Source organism: Lepisosteus oculatus, chromosome 21 (genome assembly GCF_040954835.1).
Source record: "Lepisosteus oculatus isolate fLepOcu1 chromosome 21, fLepOcu1.hap2, whole genome shotgun sequence".
Lineage (NCBI taxonomy): Eukaryota > Metazoa > Chordata > Actinopteri > Semionotiformes > Lepisosteidae > Lepisosteus > Lepisosteus oculatus.
In genome coordinates, this window is record NC_090716.1 from 17,387,157 (window position 1) to 17,404,774 (window position 17,618).

Here is a 17,618-nt window from a genome sequence, read left to right on the forward strand (position 1 = left end):
CTTTTTAGAATCCACTGAATGAGGTAAGATTACTTTACTAGCCATATACAATTATAAAAGAATTTGTCTTTTTCTCATAAGCCAAACTTGCTGTCCATGAGATACAGAGAGGTCTGGGGCCATTATACAGCACCCCTGGAGCAATTGGCCTTGCTTAGGGGCCCAATGGAGAAAAAGCCCTCTGATAGCTGTGGGATTTGAACCAGCAACCTTCCAGCCACAGGTGCAAATCCTTAGCCACAGAGCCACCACACTTTTCTCATGGGATTATGAAATGGAAATATGTAGTAAAAGAAATTAGTAATCACATTAATGGATCAAAATTTTAAAGATTTATGTAACTGATTGTATAACTGTAGTCTGTTTTCTTTGAAAATGTTTATTTTGTGACTCATTCAGTCCTGATTACTTTTGGAACAGTTTGACCTGTCTGTTTCAGCAGCAGTTCCAAGTGCTCTGTTGGTGCAGTGGGTTTAGTTTAGTGTGGTCCTCTCACCCCCTGGGAGATCTGAGTTCAATTCCTGCTTAGGGCTCAAGTTTTTTTTCTAATAAACAAAGTCTACTTTTTAAAAACATGAAATAGTAAATATGTATAGTATATTAAGATTTTTATATAACTATAGACTTTTATATAACTTTTTTATATAACTGTCTAGTAAAACAAATCAGGAATGAAAAACAGGTAGAGCACGCTACATTATGTGTGCTGTTGGGTGCTGGATAGCTCAATGGGTTAGAGTATGGTATAAATGAGCTCAAGGTTGTGGGTTCAATTGCTGCATGGGCCATGAAATCCCATTTTCCATGGGGTGGTGTGGTGGCTCTATGGCTAAGGATCTGAGAGTGGCTGGTAGGTTGCTGGTTAGTATCCCACAGCTGGCACAGGAATCCTATTTCATTGGGCTCCTGAGTGAGGCCCTTTACCCCAAATGCTCCAGGGGTGCTGTACAAATGGCTGACCCTGCAGTCTGACCCCAAGCTTCTCTCCCTGTATGTGTGTCTCATACACGGGGTATGTGGAAAGAAATTCCTAATATCATAAAAATATATATGGCCAATAAAGTGTTATTATCTATTGTCCTTTACCTCTATAGGGACACAAAAAGTTTTAAAAGTTAAAAGTCCAAAACATCAATTTGTGATATTTTTGGCTGCTTAGTTATGTGATTCCATATTAATATAATTAAGTGGTATTAATTCAATGCCATTATTTATAACTGCAAGTGGCATTTACTATGTATTCTTTGAAAAGGATAAAAATAATTTCACATGTATATAAACTATAGTGTTAGAAGCAGCATATTTAAACTTTTGTATATCCCACTGTAATTTACCAATTTAAAGATTTTGATGCCTAAAAAGATGTACGAAGAAGGTGGAATACTGTTGTGTACATTATTTATATATTATGTTTTATTTTTACTTTCTGCTATAAAATTATATATTTGGATTTTCTCTTTGTCGATGTAAACCTGAAAGAGGCACATTATGTTCACACCCTACAGTATAATAATAAACTATTTGTATATATCCAACTAAGCAATCTTGTTTTTATTCTATCTACTTACTTTTAAGTACTTTGATATTTAACATGCTGTCATACACAGTATACAATTCAATTTCTATAACTGGCAAAGATTTGTTCCTTACCTTTGACTTGGATTTAAACTCAGGCGTTTTCTGGTGACTGTCCAAATATTCCACAAAGAAGTGCAGTCCCACAACTGAGTGTTTGTAAAGTTGCAGCACCCAGCAGATGCTGAACCTTTTAAGTACTCCTGCATTATCACCTGTGTCTTCTGAATGGCTGGATCTGTAGATGGGCTGGCTAATACTTGTTTAGTCATCGGAATCAGGTGTGTCGCATTATGAACAATAGGGTTTTGCTAATTGACCATTTTGAGGGCATGTGGGGATAGGTTCTTGATGAATTAGCCACACCTCTGAGTTAATGATGAGGGGTTTAATAACACAGCCTTGGAGACTAGTAGTCAGTCTGCTTCTGGCTCCTGGATGGGTAGGAGCTCCTGGCTTGCAGCTGTGTTAGCCCAAAGACTGCTATGGAAGGTGAGTGGTTTTGATGTTTGTTGGGTTTGGGTGGTAATTTGAAGAAGGTTGTAGGTTGAAGTTGTTGACAGTTGAAGTTTTTGAAGGTGTTTAGAATATTTTTGTACTGTGAGTTTGGGAAGGGTTTTTGTATGTGATGGGTGGAAAGGTAACATATTTAGTTGAAACTTGACTGTCTTCTAAAGACTGTCCAAATGTTCCACAAAGTAGTGCAGTCCCACAACTAAGTGTTTGTAAAAAAAAAAAAAAAAAAAAGTTACCCAGCAGATCCTGAACCTCTAAGTAGCCCCCACATTATCACCGGTGCATTTTGAATGGCTGGATCTGTAGATGGGCTGGCTAATACTTGTTTAGTCATTGGAAACAGGTGTGTCACATTATGAACAATAGGGCTTTGCAAATTGACCATTTTGAGGACATGTTGTGGTAGGTTCCTGGTGAATTAGCCACACTTCTGAGTTAATGATGAGGGTTTTAAAAACGCAGCCTTGGGTCTAGTAGTCAGTCTGTTCCTGGTTCCTGTAAGGGTAGGAGGTCTTGGCTTGCAGCTGTGTTAGCCGAAAGACTGAGAAAGGTGGGTGTTTTTTATGCTTTTTGGGGGGGGGGGGATAATATTTGTGCAATGTGGGTTTGGGAAGGTTTGTGGTACTTGTTGAGTTTAATGGTACTATAATCAGTTGAAACTAGAGTTTGTTTTCTGGAGTTATGGAAGAAAAGTTACTTTAGTTTATTTTAATGTGTTCTGAAATCTGATGTTTATACTTGTGAGGGTTATGTTCTTTGAATTGAAATGTTTTCAGCCATGGGTTGTGTTCTATAAGATTCTTTGTAAATGGGTTTTCCAAAGGGTGGTAGGATTTCAAAGGATTTAAACCTGTTTGGACCTGAATTTGTTAATTTTCATTGGTTTTTGTAAGCAGTCAAGGCTATAGGACATTACAGTCTTGGATGATTGTTTTCAAAAAGGTGGCAGGTAAGAGAATGTAAATGTTGGAACTTTGCAATTTTCATATTTTGGAATTTCTATTGCTTTGTATTGTATTTTTTTGAGAGTCATGCAATACAATGTAGAACTGAAATTGGAGCATTTATTTGCTCTACGATTGTGGAGGTAGTTTGTTTTTTCTTGATGGAAGTGTGCACAATTACATTAGTTTAGCAAGGGGTATTGTGCAGGAAGGGAGGTGTTAGTTTTGGGGGTCGGTTTGTTTTGATTTGTACAGATGCAGCCATTCAAAACGAGCTGGGTACGCTGTGGTACAACGCGGTGGGCGTGTTGCATCAAAACGTGCAATTTCGTGTCATACTGCAATTGACTGTATGCAAATTAGATTGTTAATAGTACCCGGATTCACCTTGTAAAACCACCAGGTGGAGCTCATAAAGCTTAACCTTGGATGTCCAGCATTTGAGCTGTCACCAGAAATTGCCAGTTTTGAATCCCGATCACTGCTGAGGGACAACCTTTATTCAATTAAGAATTTAAGTTGTATATTCTTTAGACTTTAAACTGTGTATTACAGCATGTTAATCATCCAACATTAAAAAGGGTATATTTGAGGAAAGCAAGATTGCTCAGTTGGACAAAAGCACACAACCTACCTTTATCATAAATATTTTATGCATCAGTATTTACTGAAGATATTACTAATAGTATTAATGAATGTAGTTTTTTTTCAGTTCTGATATTCTATTCGTGGGATGCTACTCTTGACTTCCGAGCCTGTGAGCGGGTCAGTCTGTCATGCCATCCCGACATACACTTCTGAATACTTGGCTTTCTTTGGGTTGTCTCTCCTGGCTTCCGTGATTGAATGTTGAGCTGGCTTTCCTATTCTTATTGCCGGATATCACTCCGGACATCCGTGTCTGTGAGCGGGCTCCTTGCCTGGCTCTCCTTGGGTTGTTCATTCCGATATCAGTGATAGAATGTTGAACATGTTTTGCCCAGTCTGTGTTTTTTTTTCTTGTTTTTTGCTTGGTGTTGATTTTTCACTTCCCGGTTTCCCCTTCTTTATGGTCTCCCAGGTTTAATTCTGTTGTGGTTTGTGCTTTTTTTTTTTTGGCAAGTCTCCGGAGCTCTACTTGACCCCCCCCTTCCTCTACCCAATAAAGTTTTAATACCCTGGAGGAGGGGGCAGCTCTCAGCCGTGGACTCCTGGAGGTTTCCCTTCTGTTAAATGAGGTTTTTCCTCCCCCAAGTGCTATGAAGCTCACTTATTTGTTTGGACGTTAGGAGCCACCCATTAAGGGGGGGGGCGTACTGTCCCGCCCCCTGCAGGGTGCTCCTACTGTCTTGTCCCTAGTTTCCTGTGCTTTGCTCTCCTTCCGGTGTCTCTCTCTCCCGGGGGCTATATATTTCTGGGTAACTTATTCTCCTTCGCTCAGCATTGATGTTTGGATATCCTGAGACCCCCGCCTAGCACCAGGTCGCTGCTCCGTCCGTGGCCTGAGGGCAAAGGTGTCACGCCCAGTACACCTAGAGGGCGCTCTACTTTCCTCCTGTTCCTAGTTCCATGTGATTTATTCTTGTCTTTTTGTGTAGCCTATTTATTTCCTGCTTCTGCTCTGCTACTCACTCAGCATTGACGTTTGGATGTCCTGAAATCCACCTAGCACCAGGTTGCCCCACCTGTTGCATGTTTTAACTTTGTCCTGGGCTCCCATGCACTCTGATCTCCCTGGCTCCGAGCTCCCACCACCTCTGGTCTGGGTTTCCATGCCCCTATGTGTTAATTGTTTCCCCTGTTCCATTAGGGTTTATTTTTGTTTGATTTTGTCTGTTCTGCCTTTTTTTGTGTTGCTCCTCCGGAGCCCAGTCCAGCCCCCCCTTCCTCTACTCAATAAAGTTTTTTTTTTTTTTTTTTTTTTTTTTTTTTTTTACCTGAAGGAGGGGGCAGTTCTCAGCCGTGAACTGCTGGAGGTTTCCTTTCAGTTAAATGAGGTTTTTCCTCTCCCCAGTGCTGTGCAGCTCACTTATTTGTATGGACGTTAGGAGCTACCCATGAAGGGGGGGGGGGGGTGTACTGTCACGCCCTCTGCAGGATGCTCCTACTGTCTTGTCCCTAGTTTCCTGTGCTTTGCTCTCCTTCCGTTGTCTCTCTCTCTCGCAGGGGCTATATATTTCTGGGTAACTTCGCTCAGCATTGATGTTCGGATATCCTGAGACCCCGCCTAGCACCAGGTCGCTGCTCCGTCCGTGGCCTGAGGGCATAGGTGTCACGCCCAGTACACCTAGAGGGCGCTCTACTTTCCTCCTGTTCCTAGTTCCATGTGATTTATTCTTGTCTTTTTGTGTAGCCTATTTATTTCCTGCTTCTGCTCTGCTACTCACTCAGCACTGACGTTTGGATGTCCTGAAATCCACCTAGCACCAGGTTGCCCCACATCCGCTAACTGAGGGCATAGGTTTCTATACGGCATTTCCTGAACAGCTGAGCCCAGGCTAACCCCCGTCTTGCTCCTACGCATGGGGTCTTTTTGCTCTCCTGCCATTCCATGGTTCGTCCTTTCCGACATCCGTGACAAAAGGTTTCTATATGCCAATCCAGAACTCTTTGCACTGCTGAGCCCGGGCTAACTCCCTGTTCGGCCTCTTTGCATGGGGTCTTTTTCTGCTCTCCTGCTATTTTATGGTTCTAAAAAACTTTTCTAAAAATTTAAAAAAAGATTACATTGGCATGCCTGTAGCTTTTTCACGAAACCTCCTTGAGTTACGAAAACACTGGCTGTGTGTACAAAGTACATTGTGACTGTTTTCACAGCCTTCACTGTCATTTTTAAGCCATTTTTTTTTTACCATGCTGAATTATTCTTCTGTCCATATCTTTGGAAGGGAAGTGCAGAAAGCCTTCAAACAAATGCATTTTAAAGACCACGACTTGTGAAAGTGTTCACAGCCTCCAGGTAAAACATCAGTGAGCTAATTCTTTTTTTAAAACCTCTGGTTTTTCATTAATGCTTAATTATGCACTAACTGGAACCTGGGGGGCCGCTGTGTACACACATTCACAATGTGAGAAATACTGCTCAATACGGCTTTGTGGAAAAATTCCTATATCACCATAGGAAGCAGAACAGCGCAGCCTCCAATTACCAAGACTGTAAGCACGGGAATTAAGCTTTGTTTGATTTCTGAAACCCTTTATTTATGTCCTGTTTTCATTCAGGTAAGGGTAAACTATATACACAATACTGCTGACAGCAGGAAAATTCAAATTGTTACTCGGCAGCTTATTAGCAGCTCCACAATGCTGCAAGTAAGTGTTTTATACTTTCCAAGTCATGCTTTGTGTTGTGAAACTTTTTTTTGAAGATGACACTACAGGTAATACTGGAATAGGGGGTCTTCATGACTCAATAGCATTTACACACCAGACAGCCCCCCTCACGTTATACAACCTTGCTTTGGGTTGAGAAACTGTTGTGTGTTTTTTTTTTTTTTTTTTTTTTTATAAGAGAACACTGCAGGTACTACACTGGGATGGGGAGTGCTTCCAGTAATTTCTGGGTTTCCTGTGTCTTATTTCAGTTTCACATTGGTTCTGAAAGTTAACAGTTTTGTAAGACATACTGCGTTTTGGGAGTATTGAAACTGTTACTTGGCTTTCTTTGTGAGGGGAGTTATCCTGAGAAAAGATACTTTTCATTACTGTTTTCAAATATAGCTATTATGCTGTGCAGTGTGGGGTAGCGGTTTACTTTAGTGCCTGGAATCTAAAACCATTAAAAGGGTTATGAACAACAGGAGGCCATTCACTCAATCTAGCTAATGTAATACTTAATTTTAATCTGAGGACCCTTTTCTTTTTTTTTTTTTTTTTTTTTTTAAAGAAGCTCAAGTTAAATGATCAAAAACAGTTGGACAGATGTTGAAGTTGACCCACAACTGGCTAAATGTCACTGAAGTCACTAGGGACTTGTGTGGGGGGGGGGGGGGGGAGATTTTAGGACCTTATGCGGTGCTTAGAGAATAGGTGTCCAGAAATCCATAGGACGAAAGACAGAATACGAGGTTGAATAGGCAGGCTAGGTCGGGTTTCCAGTAGTTAAGTCGGTACGGTGTCCAAATCAAAAAGCTGTGAAACAGAAATGAAGACAAAGCCGGGGACAGAGCAATCGGATATCCAGTAGTCAGGTCTGTGAGGTATCCAAATCCAAAAGCTGTGAGACAAAAATGAAGACGTTGCTGAAGACAAAACGGGGTCGGTATCCAGAAGTCAGTTCAGTAAGGTAAGCGCACAAGAGAAAGGCTAAGACATCTCAACAGTGAGCGAGGGTTTAAATGGGAAAGAGGGTGTGAGCAGTGCTAATTGCTCAACTAGGGCGCAGGTGTTGATGCGGAGAGGTGCACGCGGGAGTGCGGTTCGTGACAGTACCCCCCCCCCCCGCTCACGGGCGGCTCTGGATGCCGTAGACTGACGGAAGATCCTGATGAGGGACTTATCCAGGATGTCCCATTCTGGAATCCACGATCTGTCCTTGGGACTTTATCCTTCCCAGTCTTAGGTACTGGCACTGCCCCCAGTGCCAAGGTGGAAGTGCCATTGATGAGATGGCCGAGGTTGGGGTCTAGAGAGGGGAGACGGTGATAAGGCTTAAAAAGAGAAACGTGGAAGGTTGGGTGGATTCGAAGGGTAGGGGGGAGAGCAAGACAAAAGCTAACCGGGGTGATCCTGGAAACAACCCAGAAAGGGCCGACAAAATGGGGTCCCAACTTGACAGAGGGTTGGCGTAATGGAATGTTCTTGGTTGATAACCAGACAAGTTGTCCCCTTTGGAGCCTGGGAAAGGGTCTTCTGTGCTTGTTTTCCAGAGTTAAGAGAAGACGTATATTGACAGATGGAGGGAATATCCGAGTCAGTCGGGGCTGCTATTCAGGAGGAGTGAGGGTTGATACCCCAAGGAGCAGAGGAAGGGTGAGACGCCGGTGGAGGAGGAGTAGAGGGAGTTATGGGCGTATTCGACCCAAGGTAGCAGAGAGTTCCAGACATCCTGGGATGGGGAAACGTAAGCTCGCAGGTAGGTTAAAAGCTCCTGCCTCAGATGCTCGGTCTGGCCGTTAGCGTCGGGATGATAGCCGGTGGCGAGGGAGTCGGAGGTCCCTAGAGCCTTGCAGAAAGCTTTCCAAAAGTGGAACGTAAACTGAGGGCCTCTGCCAGAGACTATATCAGTCGGTATGCCGTGGAGTCTGAAGACCTGATGAACGAAAACGTCCGCCATCTTCTGGGCAGTGGGTAACGAGGTAAGGGGAACAAACTGGGCGGCTTTGGAAAATCTATCAACAACGACAAGAATGACAGACTTGCCTTTACTTAACAGGAGATCAGCAAGGAAATCCACGGCAACGTGAGACCAGGGATGCTTGGGGATAGGGAGAGGTTGAAGGAGACCAGCTCTTCTGAGACAAGGTGTCTTGATCGTGGCAAAAGTGGAACAAGCCTTAACAGTCGGTGACATCGGTCTCGAGGGAGGACCACCAGAAGTGAGAAGAGATGGTGCGTCGAACCCCCAGATGACCGGCAACGCGAGAGTCATGGCCCCAGCGGAGAATGTCGGAGCAGACCTGGTCAGCAACGAAAAGCTTATCCGGAGGGCACTGGGGGGGGAGTACGGGCTGGTTGGACAGTGAGCGTCGTACGAGGTTCTCAATGTTGCAGCGGATGGTGTCAATCTTATGAGGAGGGATAATGGGTTTAAGGGGTTTCTCAGTCAGGAAGATCATGCAGGTAGGAAAGGGCGTCAGCCTTGACAGTCTAAGAGCCAGCAGTGTAAGTGATGAGAGAGTCAAATCGAGTGAAGAACAGGGACCACCAGGCTTGTCGGGGATTGAGTCGCCTTGCCAACTGGAGGTAGGTCAGATTCTTGTGATGGGTGAGGATGGTGAAGGGATGCAGGGCCCCCTCCAGCCAGTGTCTCCACTCTTCGAGAGCGAGTTTAATGGAGAGTAGCTCCCTGTCACCCAGAGAATTCATCTCGGTGGGAGACAATCTTCGGGAGAAAGGCACAGTGGTGAAGAGCGCCCCTGTCCCCATGACGTTGGGACAGGATAGCTCCGACTCTGTGAGAGGAGGCATCAACTTCCAGGACAAAAGGCAGAGAGGGGTCAGGGTGGTGGAGGAGTGGAGCAGAGGTGAAAAGGTGATGAAAGGTGCTTCAGGAGTCCATTTTGCCATGCTTGGAGCCCTTGCGGTCAAGGAGGTAATGGGGGCTGCGACAGAACTGAAGTGGCGTTAAAAATTGGCAAAACCCAGGAAGTGCTGAATCTGCTTCAAGTTCTCGGGGGTGGGCCAGTCCCTTATGGCCCTTCTTGGCAGGGTCCATCTGAACACCAAGTGGAGAAATGTCACCTAGGAATTGCACCCTAGACACATGAAAAAGGCAGTTCTCCAACTTGCCAAATAACTTGTCCTCAATGAGGCGACCAGGGACCTCCCGGACATGGGTTGTGTGTTCGTGAAGGGTGCTGGAGAACACCAAGATATCATCCAGGTAGACCAGGACATACCGATTTAATAATATCCCGAAAAATGTCATTTGTGAAATTCTGAAAAACAGCTGAAGTGTTGGTGAGACCTAAAGGCATGATCTGGTTTTCGTAGTGGCTGTGAGTGGTAATGAAAGCCGTCTTGCATTCGTTGCCCTCGCAGATGCGGATGAAAGTTGTAGGCACTACGTAGGTCAAATTTTGAGAAGATGGTGGCGGCCCGGACAGATTCTTTGGCTGTGTGGATAAGAGGCAGATGGTAATGGTTCTATACGGTAATTGCATTAAGCCTGCGGTAATCCACACATGGTCTTAAGGAGCCATCCTTTTTACCAACAAAAAACTTGCACAGGCAGGGGAGGCGGAGGGGTGACTAAATTCTGATTTCAGAGAGTCCTGGATGTAGGTTTCTAAGACCTTGGATTCCTGTACAGAGAGAGGGAAGATGCATCCACTGGGAAGTAAGGTACCTGGATTTTGATCGACTGGGCAGTTGTAAAGGTGATGTGGGGTGAGAGACAGTGCTTTCTGTTTACAAACTGCCAGATGAAGATTGGCGTAAGCAGGGGGTATAGTGGATGGGATATCTTGAGAGATGAGGGTGATTGGGAGTTTCTGGGGAAGTTGACAACAATGGGTTGTCACGCCCCACACTGTACCTCAAATGCCGTTCTGTCCCTGTCACACCCCACACTTTCCTTCGCAAATGACGTTACATTCTGGGAAAATCTGCTTCACAATCTCATCCCTGATTGAACCCATCACATTCTCACATGCATCAGATTCCTCAAATTCTCACTCCCTAAGCAATCATCCAATCACACCCCTTTCCTTTCAGTATTTAAACTCCCCTCACACACCTTCCCACGCTCACTACTGAGAAGCCTCTCGCAGTATTCTCCAGTGTGTTTCCTAGCCTTTTGACTGATCTCCCGTTAGAATCTTCTGCTTCCGCCTCTTGACCTCGCCTTCTGGATTTTGACTTTTGGATTGTTTTTGGATATCTCTCGTTACCAAACCCTTTGCCTCCCTAATCGACCCAGCCTTTGGATTTCGTCTTTTGGATCGTCCCTTTGCTACTCTGTGTTCTGTGGAATTCCGGTCAAGCATAAGGATCCTCCTATACTACCTATAGGTTCCCTGACATGGGTAATGCAGCGAGGGCTCCAGGCAGTGATATCATGGCAAGCCAGGAAATACGAGGATTGTGTACTTGCAACCAGGGAAAACCAAGATTAAGTGGAAGAGATGGGGAATGGATGAGGAGGAGCTGGATCTGTTCTTGGTGAGTAATACCAATATGCAGAGAGAGGGGGATCGTATGCCATTCCACCAATCCCGGAGAGAGGGAGGAGCTGTCGATGGACTGTATGTGGATGAGAGGGGAGACTGACAGCAGGGGAATCCTTAGAGGTGGCGAGACTGGAGTCTAGAAAGTTGCCCACAGCACCTGAATCAACAAAAGCCAAGATGGGTTCCCGAGAACTGCCCCAGGAAAGAGTAGCACGGAGGGAGAGCCCGGATGTGGAAGGACTGAGAGAATGGATACTGACCTTAGCAGGGGGATGGGTGGTGCGAAGGGGTTGGACTAGAGAGGAGGCTCTGAGGTGATCGGGGCCCCACAATAAAGATAGCATCCCTCAGAGTCGGCGGCTCTGTTCTTCAGGAATAAGACCGAAGGGGGAGTAGCCAGAGTAGGAACGGGAGGGGTTTGGCTAGAGCCCTATGTTGCTGCAGGTGGATGTCTAACTCTATGACCTGCGAAACAAAGCTCTCCAGCGTGGGACAGAGCCCGGCGGAATTGATGAATGAGGGCCTCCTGATTCCAAGCAAGCTGGGAGGCCAGAACCCGAAAGTCTGTGATGTATTTCTGGAGAGGCTTTGCATCTTGCGATAGGACTGAAAGGCGAGAGGTGGCGAAATAGGATTGGGACTGTCTGAAGTTGGTCAACAGTGCTTGAAACTGTGAGATCTTGGCTTCCGGAGCATTCCTGGTGAGGAGACCTGCAGCTCATTCCAGGGCCCGGCCAGAGAGGTAGGCTACCATAAAATCAATCCTTTCTTTATCTGTAGGAAAGCAGTTTGGACGGAGATTATAAGCCACCCAGCACTGCATCAGGTAAACCTGGCATGTTTGGATTGCCATTGAATCGGTCCAGGGTGGGAGGAGGCATGGGGTTCCGGGGTGGGTGGGAAATGACAGGCTGGGGGGCAGACCCGGAGACAAAGTTAACTAATTGTTGAACGTTAGAGCTGAGCTGGTCCAGTGCCCGAGTACTTTGCCAGCAGCGCTGAAGGAAAATTAGAGCCTGCGGGGTCCATCTTAAAGCTCACTGTTCTGTCACTGAAGTCACTAGGGACTTGCTGTAAAAAGGTGTTAGGACCCTATGCGGTGCTGAGAGAATAGGTGTCCAGAAATCCAAAGGGTGAAAGACGGAATACGAGGTGAAGACCTGAAGGACGAAGATGTCAGCCATTTCCTGAGCAGTAGGTAACGAGGTAAGGTGCACAAAGTGGGCGGCTTTGGAGAATCTATTGACGATGACCATAATGACAGACTTGCCTTGACTTGGGGGAAGGTCAGTAATGAAGTCCATGGAGACGTGTGACCTGGGACTAGGGAGGGGTTGAAGGAGACTGGCTCTCTTGAGGCGAGGAGTCTTGGTGATGGCGCAGGTCGGACAAGCTTTAATATAGTCGGCCACATCGGTCTTGAGAGAGAGGTGTGATGAGATGTCTGGTGAATCGAGAGTCATGAAAAAAAAGTTTATCCGGGGGGCACTGGGGTGGTACAGGCTGGCTGGAGAGAGAGTGGCGCACAAGGTCCTCAATGTCACAGTGGATAGCGGAAATGATCTTATTGGAGGGAACAATGGGTTCAGGGGAATTCTCAGAATCAGGGGGGTTGTGCAGGCAGGATAGGGCGTCTGCCTCGATATTCTTAGAGCTGGGTATATAGGTAATGAAGAAGTCGAATCGGGTGAAGAATAGAGACCATCAAGCTTGATGGGGGGGTTAAGTTGCCTTGCTGACTGGAGGTAAGCCAGGTTCTTGTGGTCAGTAAGGATGGTCAAGGGGTGCATAGCCCCCTCCAGCCAGTGTCTCCACTCTTCTAGAGCGAGTTTGATGGAGAGTGGTTCCCTGTCACCCAAGTCATAATTCATTTTGGCAGGAGACAGTCTCTGAGAGAAAAAGGCACAGGGATGCAGAATGCCCCTGTCCCCATGGCACTGGGATAGGATGACGCCAATTCTGTGTGCCGAGGCATCCACTTGCAAGACAAAAGGTTGAGAGGGTCAGGGTGGTGGAGAAGTGGAGCAGAGGTAAAAAGGTACTTCAAGCGGAGAAAAGCACAGTCAGCTTCAGGAGTCCACTTACCCTGACTGGGACCCTTGCGAATCAAGGAGGTAATGGGCTCAGTGACAGAACTGAAGTCCCTGATGAAGCAATGATAAAAGTTGGTGAATCCCTGGAACTGTTGAATCTGCTTCAAGTTCCTAGGGGTGGGCCAGTCCTTGATGGCTTCTGTCTTGGCAGGGTCCATCTTGATACCAAGTGGAGAAATAATGTAGCCTATAAATTGTACCTTGGAGATGTGAAAAAGGCATTTCTCTGCGTTTGCATACAGTTTGTTGTCGATGAGGCGATGGAGGACCTCCTGGATGCAAGTGATGTGTTCCTGAAGAGAGCTGGAGAAGATCAAGATGTAGACCAGAACAAACTGATTGATAATGTCCCTGAAGATGTAGTTCATAAAATTCTGGAAGACCGCAGGAGCATTCGTGAGGCCGAACGGCATGACTTGATATTCATAGTGACTGTGGGTGGTAATGAAAACAGTTTTCCATTTGTTGCCCTTGCGGATGCGAATGAGGTTGTAGGCACCACGTAGATGGAGTTTAGAGAAGATGGTGGCACCCCTGATGGCTTCTATGGCTGCAGGGATAAGGGGCAGAGGGTAGTGATTCTTGATTGTAATGGCATTAAGGCTGCGGTAATCAACGCATGGTTTTAATGAGCTGTCTTTCCTTCTGACGAAAAAAAAACTCGCACATGCAGGGGATGAGGAGGGGCGACTTGAGCGAGTCCTGTATGTAGCTTTAAAAAAAAATAAAATAAAAAAAAACAAAAAACCTGCAATGGTGGCTGTAGGTGTTACACTCTCCTCCACTTAATTCAATGTCCTCAGCGTAGGGCTATCCCATCCTGCAATGTTGTGCTCTTGGACTCCTGTGGGTTTGCGCCCTACACCCTGTGGTACTGCTGTGTTCATACAGTGTGAACATGTGATATTTAGAAATGTAAAAGATGTCAATATAATGCTATTAAGATTTGCTCTTTTAGTTTTGAAAAGAAATGTTTATTTGTTTAAAAAAACTCATAGCAATTGCACCCAATCTCACACTTATTTAAGTCAGTTAAGACATCCACTACAGATGGTGACAGCACAGTGGTGAAACAGTTGTACACATCAATAGAAAGTCTTTTAGTACTGTTTGTGCTACAGTACTTGAACTTTATTATTGTTCTTATTTTTTTATATGTTTCCATGTTATATTCCCTATTAATTCAATTCTAAAAGTATGCTTTTCTGTTTGTTTCTGTTGTGTTTGTATGTGTGATTTCTACATTTGTAATGGCATATGATTTTGTGCATGTAGAAGAGGCCTTATTATGAGTAAATTTTTTTGTCAGTGTTTCAACTTTTGAATGTGTCTTGATGGAATGGAGGAGTGTTTAAAGTTGGAGTTTAAAAGCAATTAAATTTGTGGTAGATCAAATAAATGTGATCTTTTATTGTTTTGAGTAAGTTTGTGGGAAATTACTTTGTCTCCTTTTTTTAACTTTAAAGAACTTGAATATGTTTGAAAAGTTGATTTGTAGTGTGATGGACAGTGTTCTCAATTGTAAATTGTATTTTCAAAACTTTGTAATGCAAGATTTTTTGAAGTTGTTTAATGCTCAATGTCTGGTGTATTGTCACTTTGTTGTAGTTTTAGCATTGTAATTTGAGCACAATAAAGTTGCTGGGTGTGCTCTTTCAGGGTATTAGTGATTGAAAAGATGTGGGTATGTTTTGTTGTACAATATTGTATTAAGTTGTAGTGTTTGGTGATGTGGTTTCATGTTGTTAAATGATATGGGATGTTTATCCAAGGTTGTTTAATTGAAATTGAAGAAGTTTGATAAATGGCAATGTTTAACATCCTTTCAGGGATTGAAGAGGCAGGTGGTAAGTAGCTGTTTGTAAATTCACATTTTTGTTTGAATGGAAACCTGAAAGAGGTTCTTTGTTCACAAGCTACAGTATAATAATTAACTATTTTATATATCCAATGGAGTAATGTTGTTTTTATCTACCTTTTAAGCACTTTAATATTTAATGCTGTCATACAATATGAAGTTTAGTATTTTTTTTTACTGGTAAAATGTGCAGATGTGAGGTGGTGTCTGTCTTCCAAGAGGGATGTTTTTGGTCATTGCTGTGGACTGTAAAATTGGAATGGAATCTGCTATTTGTGTGCATGTTGATGAGGTGATGGTAGTTCTTTGAGGGGATCTTTTTTGTGTGCTAGAGGTTTAATTTTGAGTTGGTTGAAGCTAAAGCTGTAAATTGTGGTAGATTAAAAAAGTTTATTGTTTTGAGTGAGTTTATGTAAGAAACACTGTTAAAATGTGTTGGATTGGAAAGAACTTTATTTTTCCAAAAGTGTTTTGTAGTGTAATGGACCATGTTTTTCATTGTATATATTTGTAATACAAGAAATCTGACATGGTTGGAAACTCATCAACTGTCCATTTCAAGGTCCATCTACCTTTCTGGGATTGAAGAGGAATTGGGTGAGTATGTTTTTTGTGGGTGTTCTTGTAGTTGGGGTGTGGATTCATTTGCAGATTGCAGGTGTGTGTTTCTTGTTTCACTATTTAAGTTTGGGTAGTTGTTTGGAGTAATTGTAAGTAGAGCCTTGCATGTATTTGGCTATGTTTAAGTGTGAATAGTCTGGTTAGGTTTTGTATTGCAATGTTACTTTGGAAATTTGTATTTCTAATGCTTTGAAGTTAGGGTTAGGGTTAGTTTTGTGTGGTTTTGGGGGAGGGATTTTTTTAAATGTTGTATTTTATTTGGATGTTTAATGTAAATTAATCTGAAAGTTGTTTCTTTTGTTTTTCTACTTGGGTCATTTTGTTGGTGGTGGTGGGCAGATGTTTGTTTCATTGGGTACCTGTATATGTGCATGGAGTGTGGTGCAGATGAGGGAGGTGGTGTCTGTTTTCCAGGTGTGATGTATTTTTATTTCCTGACTATTGGAACTGAAGATGAAAATGGAGTACATCTTGAAGAGGCCTCATCAGGAGCAGTGTTTGAGTGGATATTTTTCTGTTGCAAGTGTTTCAACTTGAGAGTTTCTACAAGCAAGTCAAGTTTCTGGATGGAGTTGAGGAGCCTGTCTGAAGTAGTGATGGACTTTTAAAAGTTGTGGTATGTTAAGTGCATATGTTCTGTGTATTGTTTGGAGTAAGTGAATGGTCTGTTTTTGGACTGTAAAGAGCTTAATTGTGATGGAAACAAATGGATGGTAGATTGTTTTGTATTGTAAAGGATGTTCACTGCATGTTATGTTGTCAATTTTCATGATGTGGTTTAGTATTGTAATTTGAGCACAATAAAGTTTCTGGGAGTGCTCTTTGAGGATTTGTATGATGACTGAAAAAATTTGGATATGTTTGTTATACAATCTTGTTTTAAGCTGTGTTATATTTTTTGTGATTTGGGAAGGTATCCTTTGTGTGGGTTTTTTTTCCAAATGAGCTAGAATGCAAGTTGTTTTAAAGAACAGTGTGTGATTGTTTTTTTTAGCATGATGTAAATTGTAATGTGTAACACTTTCATAGTTTGAAGAAGCAGGTGGTAAGTACCTATTTTTGTGTGTGGGGGGTTAGGGATAGGTTTTATCTCAGTAGATCTGGCTTGTTAGTTTGTTATGGGTTAACTTTGCTTCTAACCTTAGAACAATATGGCCATGTTCTGTCTTGTTTTGAGTAAGTGAATTGGATCATTTAGCATGTAATGTGGTGTTTTCTATGGTTGTAAGGAATTTGATTATGATGGTGAAAAGGTTTGTCAATCTTTTTGTATGAAGAATAACTAAACTTGTTTTTAAGGTATTTTAAATTGTTTAGGGCTCAATGTTATGTTGCCAGTTTTTATGAAGTTTAGTATTGTAATGAGCACAAAGTTTGTGTGCTCTGAAATTTGTAATGATGACTTATTCATTCATCGTTTTAAGCTGTACTGTGTGGTTTTGTGAGAATTCATTTTTTCAAATGAGCTAATGAGAGAATTCAGAATTGTAAAGTTTTTTTAATTTGTAATGCTATGTATTTGAAGTGGTTTAATTTGCAGTTTGTTATGTTATAAATATTTGTTGTTAGTATTGTAATTAGAGCACAATAAAGTTTTGGGTGTGCTCTTTAAGGATTTATTAATGTTAAGTTTTGTAATATTTGTACAATGTTCTTTGGACTGTATGTTCAGTCATTTGAGTTTTGTGTTTGCAAAATGAATTGGAGTGTAAGTTATAGTTTGTCACAGTTTTGAAAATAAGTTTCAGTGGCTGAGGAGGCAGGTGGTGAGTACACAATTTATGGTTGTTTGGCTCAGCTGCAGTGTTAGCATGTCATGTCAGCCTGGCTTTTTATTTTGGACCCTAGAAAAGTTAAGTTAAGTTAAGTTAAGTTAAGTTAAGTTAAGTTAAGTTAAGTTAAGTTAAGTTAAGTTAAGTTAAGTTAAGTTAAGTTAAGTTAAGTTAAGTTAAGTTAAGTTAAGTTAAGTTAAGTTAAGTTAAGTTAAGTTAAGTTAAGTTAAGTTAAGTTAAGTTAAGTTAAGTTAAGTTAAGTTAAGTTAAGTTAAGTTAAGTTAAGTTAAGTTAAGTTAAGTTAAGTTAAGTTAAGTTAAGTTAAGTTAAGTTAAGTTAAGTTAAGTTAAGTAAGTTAAGTTAAGTTAAGTTAAGTTAAGTTAAGTTAAGTTAAGTTAAGTTAAGTTAAGTTAAGTTAAGTTAAGTTA

At 42.7% G+C, this 17,618-nt stretch overlaps 1 long non-coding RNA gene across 1 annotated transcript; it reads left to right on the forward strand.

Annotated features, from left to right (window-relative positions):
• Nucleotides 1-1,999: 1,999 nt before the first annotated feature.
• LOC138224466 (uncharacterized) lies at nucleotides 2,000-16,019 on the forward strand. Its single transcript, XR_011182954.1, has 3 exons — nucleotides 2,000-2,067; nucleotides 15,360-15,394; nucleotides 15,833-16,019. It is a non-coding gene; the product is annotated as an uncharacterized lncRNA (long non-coding RNA).
• Nucleotides 16,020-17,618: the final 1,599 nt, after the last annotated feature.